Source organism: Cynocephalus volans, chromosome 10 (assembly GCF_027409185.1).
Source record: "Cynocephalus volans isolate mCynVol1 chromosome 10, mCynVol1.pri, whole genome shotgun sequence".
Classification (NCBI taxonomy): domain Eukaryota; kingdom Metazoa; phylum Chordata; class Mammalia; order Dermoptera; family Cynocephalidae; genus Cynocephalus; species Cynocephalus volans.
The window spans coordinates 2822805-2840242 of record NC_084469.1 but is presented as its reverse complement, the minus strand read 5'-3'; the positions used below and the strand labels follow the sequence as shown (position 1 = coordinate 2840242).

The following is a 17438-nucleotide window of genomic DNA, read 5'->3' as shown; positions in this document are numbered from 1 at the left end:
TTGAAATGTTAGCCCATCTGCCTGACCCTCCAGCCCAAGTTCTTTTGGCTCCTCCAAGCACCCCAGAAGGAGCCAGACAGTGGAGTCCAGACTGAACATCAAGCCAAGACCCCTAGATACCAGCCGTCCAATAGACCTCCATTCAATTCATTTAACAAATAGGTAATGAGTTCCTGCTCTGGGCCACACACTCACCTAAAGAGCTAATACAGCAGGGAACAGAACAGAGTCCTCTGAGATCACAGAGCAGACAAGAGAGTTATCAAAGGTGCAGTTTAAGAAAATGAATCTAGTACCCTACATGCACCCTTGGATGGGAGCCCTGAATCTCCACTTTGTGTGCTCTCTAGCGCATGTGCCTCCAACAAAATGTACGCTCAATAAATATAACACAAAAGACTAAAGGGCTAGTGGTGTGTGCACAGAAGAGATGGGGCAGGAGAAGCTACTGCAAGAATCCTGGCAGGATGTGATGGAGAACAAAACTGGCCACCAGCAGTGCCGATGGAAGGGAAGGCACGGAGAAGAGAGATGTTACAGAAGGACTGTGCGGAAAACTCCGTGGGGCTGGGTGACACTGCACATGGGGGTCAAAGGAGGGAGAGAAACTAAAAGTGGCCCTGAGATCACCCCTGGGTTCCAGGGACAAGCATAGACTGTGAAGGGGCACTGAGAGGTCAAGGGAAAAAGCTGGCTGGAGGGGAAGGAGCAGCACGCAAGTTTGGAGATGGTGAGTGTGGAACTGAGCTGAGTGGGACTGGTCACTAGGGGGTCAGAGACACAGGCCTGGGGCCAGCGGGGAGCAGCCAGGGTTGCTTGGACTCACTAAGAAACTCTCCTGACACACACACTAAGATTTATTCCACCTGGCAAGCAGGTAAAGCTCGTTGGTTTAGACCAGGGGCTCATACCTGAATAGGAACAGTCATTCTAAATAGTGCTCCCTCCAACTCCCCAAAGGGGAGGCGATGTTTGGAATCTCTAGAACAGGGGGCAGGGAAGATATTTGGGTGAGAGGGAGTGCCATTTGAAAACCGGCATAACCTGTATCCAAAATGAGCTGTTGCTTGGTGATGACAAGTGTTTGGTATTTATATTTCTGAAAGTTAAAACAACATTAAGTGAGGTATTTTTATAGTTATTAAGCAGGAAGTCTTGGTTTGGAAAAAGGTTGAAAAGCACTGAATTAGGTAAAAAAAAAAAAAAAAAAAAAAATTTTTTTTTTAATGACTCACCAAGTTGAGCTCGTGAAGACTGTTGTAAGCGACCATTAGAGGGAATGAATTCAATTTCGCTTTGGCCAGGAAGACGAAGGGAGGACTCTGAGAGGACGGGGTGGGGTGGGGACACATGATCGGTTTCAGGTATCACACATCATCGACCACCAAAAAACTGTGTCTAAATTTAAAATTCTCCTGTTCGGGAAAGTCCAGAATTCCACCTCGATTTCCTTGGCTTCCCAGGATAGACGGTGGTGGGAGCAGAAGTGGGGTCCTTCCCCAGAGCTCCCGGTGACTGCAGCGTCAGCCCAGAGCCTGCAGCCACCACGGGCTCAGCCCTGGTGCTCAAAACTGTGTGTGGTCCCAAGCTGAGGGAGCAAGAGTCCCAGGGGGAGGAGAGCAACAGTCACCTGAAAACAGTCTGGTCGCAATTATTGTGGCGAAAGCAAAACCAGATGCCACATCCAGGGCTGTGTCGATCCAGCCCGTGAGTGTATTGCGATGCAGGAGGCCTTAGAGGGGCACACAGGGGCGGGTGGAAGATTGGACCTGTGAGAAGAGAGATGCCTGTGATGGGGTGCCAGAGGGAGCCCGGAGCCTAGGCTGCGATAATGGGTGTGAGTAAAACCATGACATCCAGGTGCCCTGGCCAGGCTGGCTGGCCACCTGCCAGCCTCTCCAGCCTGCCGTCCCTTGTGTATCTGAGTGGCCTTTCCTGCCACACCTGGCCACGGAGCCTCACAGTTAGAGCTCATTCGGGTGCGACCTGACCAGGCAAGGTGGGGACAGGCTGGATCTCCACAACCCTGTCACACAGAAGGGTTGCATCTACTCCTTAAAACATGTCTCTCATGGGTTACTTGTTAGAAGGAAACCCACAAGAGCCCACTGGACATATTTGTCCTCTGACAGCCCAAAGAATGTTCTTTTTGGTTTCAGGTAGGCCACTATAAAGCGATAAACTGAGTTCATATAACCATGGGTGGTTTTCATGAGTGCTTACACGTGAACAAGGACTGTGGTCAAACTTCCAGGCCTCCGACAGGAAGTCTAGGGCCACTGATCCTGCTAGTGGGCTCTGCTTCCACCTCTTTAGCTCCTCTGTCCCTCTAAGGAGGAAGAGAGCATCCCTGCTGGTTCCCAGGAAGCCACAATAAACCAATATCCACTGAGCACCTTGAGAGAAACACAGTGATCTACTTGTACAAATGAGGAATGGGTCTCAAATGAGTGTAGCAACCTGGCCAACTTTACTCAGCTAGTGTCACCAAGGTGGGATTTGAACTCAGCTCTGCCTGATTCTAGAGAACATTCTCTTTCTGCCACACTAGGCTACCAGGAAGAAGGGTCAACTTCACATTGGCCTTTGCACCAGGGTGCATAGGTGAACTGAAATCTGAGTGTCATACTTCTGGACACACTTGGCACTTGCCAAATGCGGAATTGACTAGCATGGTGTGGAAGGCAGCAGCTCTCGGTGCTGCTCCTCCACCTGCTCTTCCATTGTGCCTGGCTGCAAACCACCTTGGCCTGTACCAGAGCCATACCCAAGAGGCAGGCGGGGACCCAGGGTGCTTGATGGCAGCTTCAGTCCTCACCAGCGGCACATCCAAGGCAACAGCAGTGTAGACAATACACACTGCAGTGGCAGCCTCTCTCCAGATAAAACTTCATCCAGAAGTGAGCCTGGACCAAGACAACTGTCCCCCAGTGCCCAGTCTGGACCTCCATGCCTAAGACAGTGGGCAGGAATTCCGTGCCTCCGTGAAAGAGGCCAGTGTGAGTGAGAGAAAAAGCTTGGCAGCTTGGCCAAGGCAATTCTCAACATGACCTCCCTTTGACTAGAATGGAACTCTCAGTGGAACTCGAATTTTGCTCTTGGACAACATACCAAGAAGCCGAAGATGCCAAAACATGGTAGGGACATGTTAGTTCTGAGCTGTTCTGAAAGAATTCAAGCTTGGCAACTGGCATCACTTCCTTTCAGCAGACTGTAAAGCTCCATGGGCAAGGTAAATACACATCCAATGTCAGGGAGAGCTCCTGGCAGTGACATATCAGGGCCCATGAGGACCTAAGGACTTGAGGGCCAGGACTCTGCCACACCGCACATTTAGCCAACACCAACAGGACAGCACTTGATATAAGAAGGAGGTTTATTGACAATTTAATGTTCAGTTACATTTTAGGAGATTCTGAAACGTTGGAATAGAACCAAAAGAACCCAGAAGAGGCATTAGGACAAAAAATAGCTGTAGTGGAAGATAATTAGAACACTGAAAAAAAAAAAAAAATATATATATATATACACATATATATATATACACATATATATATTTATGTATTATGTATTATATATGTATACACACACACACACACACACACACACACACAACTTAAAGGCACAGACAGGAAGCCACTAATTGGAAGTATCTGCTACTCTTGGATTTAGTGAAAATGCCTCTGGTGAGTTTGGTCTTTCTGGAAGGAAGAATAAGCAAGGTAGGGCAATCCTGACCCCATGCCACCAGCTTCAACCTCCCGCACTGGAACTCGGACCTTCAGAATTGGTGCCCAGTGCTGGGTCCACTGGCTGAGGGAGGTCTGCAGCTTGTGGAGGCACAACCTGGAGAAAGGGCACAGGAGGCAGATATAGAACAGGGATTGCAGGGGAGTCTACAGGGAGAGAGAGAAGGAAGAGTTAGACACCGGAAATAAAATTAAAAGATGTCTTGCTGATTGATGGACAAGGGGAAGACTAAAACGGTAAAAGACAGGTCTGCCACCAACAGGACACACAGACCAAAGGAATCTGTGGAATAGTCCCACTTCTACTCTCATCTGTGTCTTTCTACATCCAGGAGTCCTCAGGGAGGACTTGGCTCAGGGACCTGGATACCTCTTATGTAACATTCTATCAACAGTGCAATCTGCACAAGCCAGCAGAGGTTAATGAGTCACCAAGCAAGGGTGCACAGGAAGGCTTGTGATTTACGACAAGATCCTTTGCAAGCGCGTCATTTATCTCTGAGGAATCACCTGACAGTCAGGTGTGTGGCTTAGCCAGGAATTGCCTAGAGCATGCATACTTGCAGTCCTCACTCTCCAGAAGGTTCCAGTATGTGGCGATCTCATCCTCCAGCCAGGTCTTGACATCCAGCAGCACCTGGTATTACTGGTTCTGCCACTCCAGGTCAGCCTGGATCTCGGACAACTGCTCCTCCACATTGCTGATGAGGCTCTGCATCTGGGCCAGCTCAGTGCCACCGTGGGCCTCAGCTCCACACAGGCAGTTCTGCAGACAGTCTTTCTCCAATGGGAAATAATGGAGTAAGAGACCCAGATGCCCCAAATTCAGTAGTGAAAACCATAGCCAAACTCTCAGGCATGGGGCAAATTTCAAGAAGTCATAGGACAATCCCATGGCTCTAGAGAAATCACTGTCAATACAACCATGACTTTCCACACACACACAAAAAAAATCTAACTTAAGAAATGTGTCATGGTCATCCCTGCCAATATCCCCAGTACCTGACAAAAAGCAGGCATCCAGGAACGTCTCTTCGAATGACTTCCTGAACCTCCACGCTGTGTTCTAAAGGGAGTGGAGTTGACTTTTCATAGGAACTGGTTTTCATTTTCATATGCAGGTTTAAAAGGACACTTTCAACATGTTAGTTGAAAGTTACATTGTGAGCTGCTTCGTTTCAGTTAAACTAACTGTACTCCAAATTGGCGATGCTGTCAGAAAGTGTTTCACAAGGGGTTTTAAAGAATTTTCTAAGCACTTCATCCAGTGCTGGTTTTCAATGCGTTTCTCTGGGTCACACTGAACTTAACAGCAAGACGTCTCCACCAGGTAGAAAGGGTCCAGATCCTCAGCTCTGACTTAATGTTAAGGAAACTGAGTAGTGAGATTTTAAAGAGATGCCACAACAAGGTTGTACCTGTGGCACTGGCGGCACAGTGACGGTAAAGGAGGACACATCCCAGGTCGTGCTGGGCTTGCCACACTAACTCCAGGGAGTTCACCGTGCATCTCAGCGCCAGGATCTCCAACTGGCAGCACCGCAGCTCCTCGGAGCAGGACAGGTTGATGCTCTCAGACTGAAGCACGGTGCACAGAGACACAATCACCTCCCTGCCCAGGAGCACCGCCCTCACATGTGTGTGGAACCACTGCTCCACATCCTGGTGGTTGGTCTCCACCATGGCCTCGTACTGGCATCATGTCTCCTCCAGCACCCTGCTCAGGTCCCTGGTGGGCTTAGTGTCCAACTCAATCCAGAGCCTGTCCCCCAGCTGGTACCTCAGAGTACCCATTTCCTGCAGGAACTGAAGGGACGGACGCCCTGAATAAGAAAAGACTTTTGATATAGCACAATGTGCCTGGACCCCTCCCCTCACAAGCAGTAGGAGGGGAACCCCCTACACACGCGAATGTGACAGTCTTGCCCGGGATCCAATGGTAACAGCCCATCTGGAGACCCTCCTCATTCACAAGACAACTCTGCCACATTCCACAGAGGCAGTCTGGACTCTCAGCCCCACATTGACCCTTGGCCCTGCTGCCAACTGAGCCCAGGCTCTAATCTGAGAGCCCGGGACATGTGTCCCCTCACCTACCCCGCACCCTCTCCCATGAGCCTGGGCTCAGGGAGCCACACCTGCTCATGGTTTCTCTTGACGCAGAGCTGCTCCTCCTTTAGGACTCCTGCCGGGCCTCCAGCTTAGCCTTGGCCAGGCTCTGGTCCTCCAGGAGCTTCTGATCCTACACACGTCCGCCTCCACCAGCTGGCGTAGGGAGTGCTCACTTCCGTGCCTTCCATCACAGGAGATGTGGGGTCAACAAGAACGTGAACAGGAGCCCCTCCTAGCTGCCCTGGTTCCCACCTCCTTCACCACCTCAGATTCTCATTTGTTCACCTGATCAGCACTCACTACATTCAACCCTGTAGCTACAAGGTCAAGGTCAGGACGAATATCATTATTCCCATTTATTACATGGGAAACTGAGGCTCAGAAAGAATAAGAGGGGTGTCCAGAATTATATGCCTGGTTAATAGCAAGACTTAGTCAAGACTCCTTGGCTAAGTGTTCTGACTTCAAATGCAGTATTCTTTCTGCCCTGATAGGAGTCCTTCAGTCAGAAAAAAGAATGGCTAAAAGTAAGCCCTGGCCCTTCAGTGTGCTGCTTTACCCCTTGTGTTAATTATTTTCCATTGCTTTTCTGCCTTCCTCATTTATTCAGTTACAACTTTGATGCCAAGGAGCTCCAAGGGCATTCTCCCCACATATGGATGTGGCCGAGGGTTGGTGAACCTGTCAACGACTCGTGCACTGACAGTTCATCCTTGTAATGACTCAATTTTGCTTCTGGTTACAAACCAAATCCCCTTATCTTCTGGATATAGAAAATATACAGAAGAAGTAGAAGATAAGGCTATATCATCTATAAGATAATAGTAATATAACAATAGTAAAATAGAAGTCTATCTTCTACAAGATAATCTAGATCATACCTCCTCTTTTTGTCTGAATGCTTTTCTTCTCTTCCATTCTATATAATGACAATTTCTAGTAAAAGACTAAATTAAGTTCTGGAGAGGAAGGAAGTGGACACATTCATCAATTCATTCATTCTTCAAGTCAAAAGCGATATTTGAACCCCTACTATGGGCCAAGTACTGTGACGGGCACTTGGAAACAGAGCAGAAGAGAGAACTCACTCTGGGCCTTCTTCCAGCCTTACCTACTTGATTCCGAAGTCAGCGGCAGCCAGCTTGACATTGGCAATTTGTGTAACCAGCCTGGAATTCTCAGCCTCACTTCACAGGATCAGAGGAAAACCAAGAAGACAGCTCACACACAAAACATCGGACCCTGGGCTCCAGCTCTATGTGTGTTGTCCTCACTGATGTCTCAAGAGATTCCAAGAACTCAAAGCTCTTTGGGTCTTAAGTGGATTTTTGCCTGCCATGCCCTTCTGCCTTCCCCAGACCCAGAATACCCTAAGCTATTCCAAACCTCACCTTCTGCTGGAGATCCTCGATGGTGCGGAAGTAGGCACACGCTGGACACGTGGTATTTGCTCCACTCTTGGATGCGGCTCTCCAGCTCCACATTGCCCCACTCCAGCTGGCACACCTTCTCCAGTTCAGGCAGTCATTCAGGAACTGCATGGTCTCCTTCTCATGCCCATTCAGGGTACCTTCACCCTAAGTCCCACAGATTCCAATGTTGCTGGGAATGTCACAGGTCCCTGGCAAAGGACAAGCACTGTGGCAGCCATGGGGCAGACAGAGGCTGGGTTGGCCCAGAGAAGTTGACCCCATATGGACTCAGGCTGGCATGTACCAGAGTGGGTGAGAGGCACAGGGAGGTCACCTTGGCCTCGGCCAACATCAGTGAAGCAGATGGAGGCATTTCTTTATCCAGGAATCTTGGTGCTGCACAGAGGGTAGCATGAGCTGATCTAGGAGGAAGTCATAGTGCTGGGATTAGGCTGCATGCAGAGAGTTTCAGATCAGGTGGGAAGGCCATGCCACTGATTCAGAAAACCCATCCCAGGTGGGTGTTGGCTCAAGCACTTTGACCTCTCTGCCTTCTCTGCCTGTTGTGGCACCATTATCCTGTTACTCAGCTATCGAGTTTGCCATTAAAAGTTCCCCACCTCATTCAAGGAATGTTGATGAATCTGAGGTTCCTCTTGGCTCTTTGATATCAGGTTGACTGTTGGTGTGAGGTGAGAAGTTTGTTATTCTTTTTCAAAGAAAAGCTTTTTTAGCCATCAGATGCTTGTACCTAGACTGGGTGTTGGCTTTTTTACTGATGTGCCCACAGTGAAGTCATGAATATTCCTGTCGGTCAATGGCATAGCAAGAGGAGCAAACCCCCCTGACAACAGTAGTGCTCTCCTGGGTTAAGTCTCAACCAGCCTTCCCTATGTAGGGAAGAAAAGGAGTCTTGGCATTAGCAGATGTCATAGTACCTAGTTACAAAGAAGCTCTACATTTCTTCTCTATTTAGTTTTTTGCCTTTCAGACTCATTTGGAGCAATAAAACTTAGATAAATCCATTCACTCCACATGCATCTCCTGGCAGCATCCTACATGGCAGGCACTGTGCTACACACCTGGCACTCAGTTGGTTAAGCAGGATACAGTTCCTGCCACGAGGGAACAACGGTAGCTTGGGAGACATGGATGTCTTGGACAGGGTGTCTGGAAGTTCATCAGTATGAGGGTGACCCTGAAAACCATGGCTTATCTGGACCAAGAAGGGTGAATTCAAGAAGCCAAAACAAACAAAAATAAACAATGTTTCTGAATCCCAAATAAGAACTTGGCCATGAAAGTCAAAGGACATTGAGTGATCAAAGTCTCTGTCGAGCCTCTCTGTGCCTTGCTCCCTTGATTCTACGGTCAGCTATTGAGCCCGCACCATATGTGCTAGGGGACTGACCTACAATATTGATTAATCTTTACTGCCGTTCCAACCTGGGAGGTGGATATTCTTACCTTAATTTTACAAAAGAAATAAATGAACAAACCATTGAGGACCAGTCATTTTTCTAAGATAAACCCCATTATGAAGAGGGCACAAAAGAGCAAAGCCTGTTCTCAGTATCAGATTCTTCTGACTCCAGAGTCTGCTCTTTTTGTCTTCCCTTTTTTCTCTTTGGCCACCCTCATGTCCCCCACCTCAAAGGAGAACAATTGTGTCATTGCTAGAACTAAGAAGGATTAAAAGGCCTAGAAACTGGGCGAGAAGTTGAAATTAAGATACCAAACAAAAATATGACATTCTATACTATCTTCTTTGTGTCCCAGAAAATACGTGTTGGGGTACCAAAGCAATCGGGTAGGGGTGCTGCAAGGGCTAAGTAGAGAGGTGCCCAGGAAAAGGCCCTATCTCCAAGATGGTTATACCATGCATCCCACATCCTGATAGCTTTTGGTATAGGGGGATCCAAGACAGCTGACCGGTGAAATCCCAAAAGTTTTCTCTCAAAATTTGTAACAGTAGATAGATATACCCCAGAAAAGAAAAGCCTAATGTGGAACAAGACTCCCAAAGTTGTTACAACTACATGTTTGAGAAAATGAACACAGACTTTTTGAAGTGCCCTCATATTTGCTGGTGCTCTGAGCATTGAACAAAAGTTGAGCACATATCTCTATCAAGACCAGATATGCGTATGTGAAACAGACAATTGGAGTTCTTTTGAAAAGAAATGCAGAATGCTCAAATTCTGTCCAGATTGGGTTTTCCAGGAAAGGTAAGTAGTGGTTACCTCTGACCCAAGGGTTACTCAGAACTCAGCAATGAATAATCCTTTACCAACACCATCATTAGCAGATGTCACCAGGCCAGGTTATCCCACTCTGCAGAGGCCTCTACATATGTTACATCTCCAAACACCCCTTTGACACTCTCGTCCACCTCATCACATAGCAACAGGCTTCCCTATAAACCAGAGAACTGGACTTTTAAAGTCATCTCCTTTGATTTGCTAAGTGGAATCCATCTTTCGACCTTATTCTCCGTCAGGATTTATTCTATGGGCTAAAAACCATGATTTCTTCCAATCACAATACATGATGCTTCTTACTCTTTGACATTGCTGGTGAAGGGTGACGCACCTCTCTGCTAAATCTTGGCCTCGTGGTCCTGGCTGAGGATCCTACTGAGTGTGCTATTTTGCATAATGACACTGGTGTTACACGTCTCTTTGTAAAGTTGCTTAGTTCCATTGATTTGCATTTTTCTCAAAGGAGGTGAATATGGGGTTGTGGTCTTTAGACTGCCTTCCTTCCCAATCCTTTAAAAAGAGTTCCCATGGCCCCTGGTGACCAAATATAACCCTGGTTCAGAGACAAGAAGAGGTGAAGATGGGGAATGAGAGGTGGAGCCTGCAGAACTGTTTCATTCACCTGTGTGTGCAACATTCTTTGCTTGGATCCTGACTTTAGTCATACTGATCTCTGGAGGCATGAAGTCCACTGCAGATGGAGCTGGGGAGCTGTGGCCTTGGGATGCCATTTTCAAACACAGTGTTGGGTGTTTGAAACCAGTGGAAGAGGAAGGTGTATCTCAATCAGTGGGAGAAGAAGCTGTGGAGATGTAGGCTACCACCTGGAAATTGTGCCTACCCACAGTTTACCTTTTCTACATTGTGGATCCTGCAGAAAGATGCCTGGGGCGTCCAGGGAATTGCTCTGTGTGGGAACACCAACCATCACGCATTGCAGTGAATGCAAAGATATATAATAACTACTGTGTGTAAAGCCTAGTACTGCCTTGTCTCCTAGGTGTTAGGAAATGGTGCCCCCCAAAAATCATGTCAATGAAACTATGAATACTTTTGAGAGAACAGAGAGAGTATATCAATTTATTATTCTAGGCATCTAACTCTTGAAGCTTTGATGAATGGAAAAGGCCCTTTTTTTGTTCAAATTATGTAGGATTTTACCTCTCTATGAAGGTATGTTCATTTATTATTAAGAAATATAAACTAAAAGAATAATTCCATGTTGTTTTCTCCTTACCAGATATTTTCCAGTTGGATAATAGCATGCGGTGATGACACAATGTGGGGAAACTGGTCCCATCACATCCTCTTAATGGGGGTGTGAACTAGTGCAGTCATGAGCTCTCCTTTCTGCACACAGCCACGGCAACCGGGGTGGTGCCCGTGAGCCTCAGACTTGCTTCTGGTGCATCATCTGCTGTTCTGGGCTTCTCTGCAATCCATCCACTGGGGGAGGAGTCTCATGAGGTCACCCTGCCTTGGTGGGAGATAGCTAGGGGCAGAGACTCCAGAAGACAGATTGGAAGAGTTGGAAAATCCTTGATAATAAGGACTCTAAGAAGGGAGGAAAGTATAAAACTATTTCAGCCAAAGTAAAAATGGATCTTTGGCATAGTTCGAAGATCCTCATGCTGGGAAACTAGAAAATACTGAAAACTCTGCTTTATTTTGCTCATTACAAACCCATGATTATTGAATATCTTGAGTCTGAATACCTTGGTCGCCAGTATCTATCACAGACAGGTGAGCTCTGTGGGCTCAGTCTCACTCTCTGCAAAGCCTTCTCTGGCTTCCCGGGCAAATAGCTCTCCCTCTGCTGGCAGGATCCCCCCACTCTTGGAAACTGGCTCTATCCTCCCCACCACCGATCTGAGGGCTCCTAAAGGTCAGACAGATTGTCTTGGTGCTTTTTTCTCATTCATCTCCGTATCCCCAGAGCCCAGCACAGAGCCTGGATACAGGGTACACTGCACATTGGAATCCCCTGGGGAGCTTTTAGAAGTTCTGATGCCCAGGCCACACCCAGAGCAATGACATCAGAATCCCTGGGGGTGGGACTCAGACAACAGTATTTTTTAAAGCTCTCCAGATGGTTCCGATGTGCAGACAAGATTGAGAAGCAGTGCCATAGAAAAACAAGAGAAGAAAGAACGGGAAACGTGGCAATAGTGAAAAGCAGCTCTTTGAAGTCAGAAGTGCAGATTCTGGCTTTACTTGTTCTTTTAAGCCAAGAGCTTTTATTTTCTCTTGCTGGAAATAAGGATTATAAAATCTGCCCTGCAAATTACTTGGGAAGATTCACATCCCAGAAAGCAGAGTCATCAGTTGCTAATGAAACTACTTTTAATAAAGAACAGTATGAGGCTGCAAGAATTTATCTGTAATTCTGAAATCCAAAAAAGTCTGAAAATCAGGTTTTCTCACAACTCTTTTGTCTTATCTTTGTGTAGTGTTTATTTATCTCATTTATTATAAATATTCATACACATCACAGCATAATTAGTAATACATTTGCTTACAAGGTCTTCCCCATACCCATGGAGGTCTGGATGGGAGTCCAGACACTGGGGCTCTGCCAGGATTGACCCTCTCACTGCTATTTGTGTATCTTTCATATGAATGCCAGGATTATCTTGCTGAATTCTGATGTGTGGTTGGGGTCTGTGAGGGTGGAGCCACCCCCCTGTGGTATGTGGGGAATCATCTAACATGTCAATCACCTGCAGAGGACAGGCATTCTCAGAAAGGAAAGAAGCACATCAAGGGCTCAACTCCTCCTTGGTCTAGATGCCCAGGTGTCTAGCTTCTGAGATGGGGCTCCCAGGAACACAGGGTCTAGGTATGGTGCCCAGCATGCAGAGGAAAATGGGAGCTAGAAGTATAGACTCTCAGACAAGATCATTTTCCTCCTAGAACCGTAAGATTAGGGCAGGTCTGTGTGCCTCACAAACAGACTACAAGCCAAATCAACTAGACTCATGATCCATAGACCTCCCCACTTTGTTAGTTCTTAACCGGGAGCTGAGTCTGCTCTGAAGTACCCACCCTCCACCCAGCAACAGAGAATCTGGGGTCCTTCGTCCATCCTTGACCAGTATTAGAGTGAGAGATGACTCCCCAGTCCTAGCCATGGGGCTTAATGGCAGTCCCCAAGGGCAGGTGGCCCAGGCAAGCAGGAATGAATTATTTGGACCCGTCTCTCCACCAAGAGTGTCCTTCTAGGGCTAACAAGGTAGGATTAGGGCTTTGTTCTCATTAAAGTAGCAGGTTTATCTACACAGGCTCTACACCCAGTGTGGCCACCCAGGAGCTGTATGGCCCCACTCAAGTCAGCTTGCTCTCTGTGCCCAGTTCCCCATCTGAAAATGGAAGCTCTGGAACGGACCGTGTGTTTGAACTCTTGTGAAACCAAACACAAGCTAAGCTAGAATTACTGTGTACATTGCAACCCAAGACACACATACATGCTAAGACCCAAGTTTCACATAAAAATGCTTCTCTTTTCTATTTTCTATTCTGTTTCATTTCCATCTATAACTCTCTCTCTCTTTCTCTTTCTCATGCTGATCAAAACCCATTAAAATGACTTTACAGCCAAACGAGCCACAGCCATAATTTTAAAAACACCAAACCTGTCAAAAGTTACAAAGCAGCAGTTATGTAGGATGAACAAGTCTAAAGATCTAATGTACAACATGAGGACTATAGTTAATAGTAGTGTATTGTATTCAGAATTTTGGCTAAATGAGTAGATTATAGCTGCTCTTGCCAAGGGACAAAAAAAAATGGGTATCCCTGTGGTATCATAGATGCGTTCATTTGTTTCACTATAGTAACCATTTCACTATATATATGTATCTCATAACATCATGTTGTGTACCTTAAATATACACAATAAAATTTATTTTAAAAAATTAAAAAAAAAAAAAAAAAAACACTGGACCAGATACTCAGTGTAATACAGTGAAATAAAATGACACCAGTAGACTCGCACTCAATATGCAATTTTGTTTAATTTTTTGACCAGGAACCATAAGAAAGATGCAGTCTCCCAAGTGCTAAAGGAAAATGGCCCCACTGAGAAAACTCCCCGAAAATCAAAACACAGGCTGGAGTCATGAGAAGCTGCAGAGCCACAGGACTGCCCAGCCTCGACGATGAGCCGCTGTATGTAAGGTGGACCTCAGCCACAGGTGAGTCTTGTTTCCTGCCCCCTCCTCACCTGCAGTGACAAGAGGGTTCCCACTGACCTCATGTGCTGGGTGGATCCACAGCTGCCCCGCAGCCTCTGGAGGACACAGAGGTTAGGCTCAAGAAGGAGAGGCTACATGGGGCTTGAGGGGTTCATGTCACACAAGCACCCCTACGTGTGGCCTCGGGCAGTGGCACACACCATGGCACAGATACATGTAGAGGTGGTCCATCGGCAGACCCAACCTAGATTTCTGTCCCTCCACCATTACTAGCTCTCTGACTGGGAGCAAATTAATTAGGTTCTCTGAGCCCCATATTCTCATCTGAAACAACAGGCAAAGTAATGTCAACCTCACAGATTATCATGAGGTTTAGAAGAAATAACATATGCAGGGGGCAGTTAACCCTGAGTGACACAAAGAAAACATTCAGCAAACAAACATTGCTCCCAAGTTTGCAGCAGCAATGGTCATGGCGGTATTCCCGGTACTACAGAAAGCCCAAGAGTGCCTGAAATCCACGGGGAGGGAGAAAACAGCCTCATTAGAGAGAACCAGGTTTTCTGTAGCACACTTAGGCAACCTCACCACATGCAACACTCCAAATAATGTTCTGCAGCATGAATACATAGGGCCATCATTCTCTGAGCCTCAGTTTCCTCAGCTATAAAATGGGACCACCTGGGGCACCACTTCCCAGGGACCACATATACTCCTTCAGCTATGGCACAACCCAAAACTGGCTGGGGCTGATGGAAGCACAGGGAAGTCAAGTCAGATTTAATATTTTTTTTTAATTAAAGAAAAGTGACATTTCTATCTTTAAAAAACAATGTTTAAGTAGGAATTCAAGGAAGAATGCAAAGTACCCAGCACATCACAGATGCTCCAGTCATATACACTCCTCTTTGCCCCTCACCCTGTTCCTGGTCCATGGTCACTGGCTGAAGGTAAAGAACCACAATTAAGGGTCAGGCACAGGGACAACAGTCAGGCACCCTGAGGGAGCAAAAGCCACGTCTCCGCTGGAATAGCTGAGCACCCCGTGGCAGAGAGGGAAGGAGCAAAACCGCCCTGGGCAGGTGCTCGATGGAGGCCAGTGCTTACACGCACATCAGTCCCTTGTCCTTCTATCCAGAGATCCTGCAAACACCAGTGCTGGTAAATGAAGACCCTCCTGGGCATCACCCGTATTGGCCGTCCTCGTTCCCCAGCAGGGTCTGGGACGTGCTGATCTCATCCTCCAGCTGGGCCTCGGTGTCCAGCAGCACCTGGTCCTCCTTGGTTCTGCGGCTCCAGGTCGGCCTGGATCTTGGCCAGCAGCTCCTCCATGCTGCTGACGGGGCTCTGCATCTGGGCCAGCTCATTGCCATGGCAGGCCTCAGCTCCACACAGGCAGTTCTGCAGACGGTCCTTCTGTGACACCAAAGAAAGGGAGAAGCAGGTTGGAAATCATGGATCCTGCCCTCAATCTTTTCAGTAAGACCAAGACCCCCGAGACATTGGCAAGCCCAAAGAACAACCCACAGCTAAGTATTTCATCCTTCTCACCATCTTGTACAGAATAAAAAGATGAAAATGCCATAACAGGTGTTCGAACAAGGGCTTGGGTTGTTCACAGGAAGCTGAGACATGTCCCAGTGGGGTTAGCCTCTACAAACGCTTCCCGGAAGGGGGAATCCCACCTGGCTTTTGAAGCCCAGTAGAACTTGAACATGCAAAGATGAGAAAGAGAAGATTACACATATGGACAAACATCTTGGGGGTGACAAAGCAGTTTGAAGAAGCAAAGGATGTTCAAAAAAGACTAGAGGGAAGTGGGCTACAAAAAGAAGTGAGGGTCATAACGTGGCAGCCGGGAACGCAGGCTCGTGAGCTGAGGCTTCACTCTGCAGGCAGCGTCTGCTCCACGGCGCCCAGCACGGAGATCACCCACCGCTGCTACTCAGAAACTAGTGGATGAGCAGTAGCATGCCCTGAAATAAGGCAGGATCTGCACGGTGATGAAATAAATGCATATCCCGATCAGAGTCCTCTCGCTACAGTCATCAGCCGTGGTGCTTATTGAATGTAACTGGATGTAGGACCAAGCAGTTGGGCCCCTGACACCACAGTTTGCTTCTGGCATCTGCAATTCATCACCATGTGAATGCTTACGGAATGCCATCCCCCAGGGAGCCCCTCCAGTTCTCCTGCCACCGATGCATACTCCTCTCTTTCCCTCCATTGATGCCAGAGCCCCAGGCCTCACCTTATCTTTTGCTGAAGCCCTTTCCTGGTCCCGAAGTGTGAGCAGTAATTAGAGCGGATGTTGGGGAACTGGCATTTGCTCCACTGCTGGATCTCAGCCCTCAGCTCCTCATTCTCCTGCTCCAGCTGCTGCACTTTCTGCAGGTGGTTGGCCAGTTGGTGACTTAGGAACTGCACGATCTCCTTTGCACTGCTGTTGAGGATGTTCAGGCCACATAGCCTATGTTGGAAGGGATATTAACGGTCCCTTGCAGAGGACAGATGTGGTGACTGCTGGAAAGACCAGACTGGACTGGCCATGAACCACAGGCTCTGAAGAGAAAAACACTAGATTGGCTACTCTCAGGTGAGCCCCAGTCCTGGTGCTGGGGGGCTAGGCAGACACTGGGTACAGAGCTTCTGAGGCACCTGCCTGCCACAGCCTGCCTGCAGTGAGAAGCCTTCACACAGCTCTCCACAGAGCTTGAGGAGCAAGGATTTCTGCTACTGCTAGAAGCCATGGTCCTAGAAAAGTTGAGTTGCAGATTGGTTACAAGGGCCAAGTGCCCAAGTGTGAGAGTGTTTCCTTGCCCAGAGCTGTCATTCACCCACCATAGGAGCAGGTGCAGTACACAAGCTTTGCTCGTGAATCGTCATCTCTTCTGCCATCAGAACACCCCATTAGCAGCTGTTCAGTGCACATAAGCAGTTTCCTGCCTCATAAAACAAAGGGGTAATTGCCTTTGGACTGCTTATTACTGCCTTCTGTTTCTAAAAGAAATGTTCCATGTTATCCCTTTAAGGGATACCCCACCAAGAAGTTAAGCTCCACTCTCTGAGTGACCATCTGGTATGTCTCTCGGAGTGGCATTGGCTTGAAGTCCTCTCCACTGGCCCTCTGTACATAAAGGGTAGAGTTTCCTGAGCATAGGGCCTCTGTTCTCAGAGTAGGAATCTCTAGAAAGACTGAGCAATAGAGCAAGGGGTCCTGAGTTATTAGAACTAGAAGGAAACTTAAAGAACTAATTCAACTCTTTGTGCTTCAGAGACCAGAGAGGGTCTGTGAATTCCTCAGGGGTGTGGAGCAAGTCAGCAACAGAGACCAGACTGGGACCCAGGGCTCCCAGCACCATCTGTTTCCTCCGCACCAAGATGGACAAACCTTTTCTGTTAAAGAGCGAGGTAGTAAATACTTCAGGTTTTGCAGACCGTGCAGTCTCTTTGCACTGCATCTATTCAGTGCTGCCATTGCAGCACAAAGCAAACAGACAACTTGGAGGCAAGTGGGTGTGGCTATGTTCCAATGAAACTACCAAAACAGGCAGCAGCCGTGTTTGACCTGTGAGCTGTAGTTTGCCACCCCCTGCTCTGCACAGCACAATGAAGGAAGCCTCAAAATGGGATCCCTCAGAGCCCTTGGGAGACCTTCCATCTGCTCTGGAGTCAGAGGGCTGGGGCAGAGGGAGGTCACCCAGGAAGCAC

The 17438-nt window shown here is 47.7% G+C and overlaps 1 pseudogene; it reads right to left on the bottom strand.

Annotated features, from left to right (window-relative positions):
- Nucleotides 1–3781: 3781 nt before the first annotated feature.
- Nucleotides 3782–14662, bottom strand: LOC134389657 (keratin, type I cuticular Ha8-like; annotated as a pseudogene).
- Between the last annotated feature and the right edge of the window lie 2776 nt (nucleotides 14663–17438).